This window comes from Sinocyclocheilus grahami, unplaced genomic scaffold, assembly GCF_001515645.1.
Source record: "Sinocyclocheilus grahami isolate Dianchi unplaced genomic scaffold, SAMN03320097.WGS_v1.1 scaffold18592.1, whole genome shotgun sequence".
Classification (NCBI taxonomy): Eukaryota; Metazoa; Chordata; class Actinopteri; order Cypriniformes; family Cyprinidae; genus Sinocyclocheilus; species Sinocyclocheilus grahami.
Window position 1 is genome coordinate 1 of NW_015517188.1, and position 1,903 is coordinate 1,903.

A 1,903-nucleotide genomic window follows, 5' to 3' on the forward strand; every position below is an offset into this window, starting at 1 on the left:
TAGCTATGTTTACATTGTTTATTATAATGTTTGTAAACATTTTGCGGCATTAGGCCTATTTTCCCTCAATTTTAGCCATTAATTATAGCCATTCAAAAAGCAGCGCTGCCTCTTTAAAACCTGATGTACGACGCGGATCTGACACTCATCTGGTTTTCTCCCAACTCTTTAGTCATTATGGACCTTATAACTTATTTAAGACCGTGTTCACGAGGTCACTCGTCGTATTTCATCATCATTATGTGCGTTTTTGTCCGTTGAAGCGCTACTAGTGCGCTGTCTGAAGCGGCTCAGCGTATGCGTACAGCATACGAACAGCAAGTAAAGAGACTTTCAAACTATACTCCATTTGCAAATCCATCATCGTCTAGTGTCTGTGCTTTTTCTGTCCAGAAGTTATGAGTGATACCACTGTCTTTATACTCGTTTAAACTAGAGTTGTGGATATCTCATAACCCCCTCATGCAAGCTGTTGATGTTCGGTCACCGGTAGATTGTTGTTGTTGCGTCTCTTCCTTTTCGGCTGTGAAACAATGGCCCGGGCCAGTGTAGCCACTTTGTGGACAAACTAATTAGTGCAAAAACAATTGAAGGCGTATGTGCGACCTGCGTGTACACATGTGCATGAAGATGACTGGCGGGCCGCCAATTGAATAGTCCTGGATTACACATTTATTAAATAAAAATAAATAAATAACAGCAAACCAAACATTTCTAACCTACTTTAATTTATTTAAAACACTAAAAGTATTCCGCTAAACAAGTATGTAATACATTTGTAATAAATATTATTGCTACTTAAGATAACTTTATTTTCTTGTTCTTATCCTCGTCCATAGATCTCAGCTCCACCATACAATTGACTCATGAAATATTTTCATTTATAAAAGATTTTTAGTTTTATTGATTGAATCAAGACAGTCCTAATTTTAAGCAATTACATATATTTAACATCTGCAACACCATTTACGGATGTTACAAATAATGAAGTAAGCATAATAAATGAAAGCAGAAAAAACAAGAGAGCATTTTCAACACTGACTAAACGAGAAACATCAGCTAATGTTCACTGTAATGGGTGTTTGGTGTTTTCTCCTCGGTCATGTCTAGTGTTTGAAGGGGAGGGATGTATGAGGGATACCACATTACAGAACTACTCAGCAGGGGGATCACATTTTTTATGTCATAAAGTTCCAATTTAATTACAAACGGAGCTAAAGAAATGTGTTGTTCTCAGTTCGTTAGAACAAAAATTCCACGAAAAGAGCAGATTTATTTGCCTCAAATTGAACTGTCTAAACTCTTCCCAACCAGAATACGGTAATATCATTGTTAGATTTAGTCAACTCTCCTGGTTCTCTTCCAGCCAGCACATCTGGCCCCGCTCACCATCAAGAGATTTGCCCATGGCATATTTTTTTGTGCGCAAGATTCTTATTAGTTTAGCTGAAGAACTAGTATGTTCCGTTTGGCCTTTTTCATCAGAATTGTAAACTCATTCAAATTTCCATTTGCTCTGGCCAAATGCTTGAATGGGGTAAGATTTGCTGGCAGAAGAAAATCGATGTCAATCAAAGGTTTCCAAGCCAAGCCAACTGTTAAGATATGTCTTCATACTCATTGAGTTTTACAAAACGTTGTATTAACGTCGTTGTTAATGTCGTATTAAGCTGAATTAGTGTTAAGAGTTAGCCAGATATGCACAGATTGATAACTTGTCGTCAAGCACATCATTACTGGGTTATGACCCCCAACTGTTGTATAGTTCATGCATTTTGGCACACTGAGGAATTAATTACCCATGAGTCTCCACCCCATAACTCCCAGTTCCCCACATTGAAGTTGCGAGGTCCACCTACTTTCCCCGGGAAAGAATTTGAGCGCTACATCAGTGACACGGAGA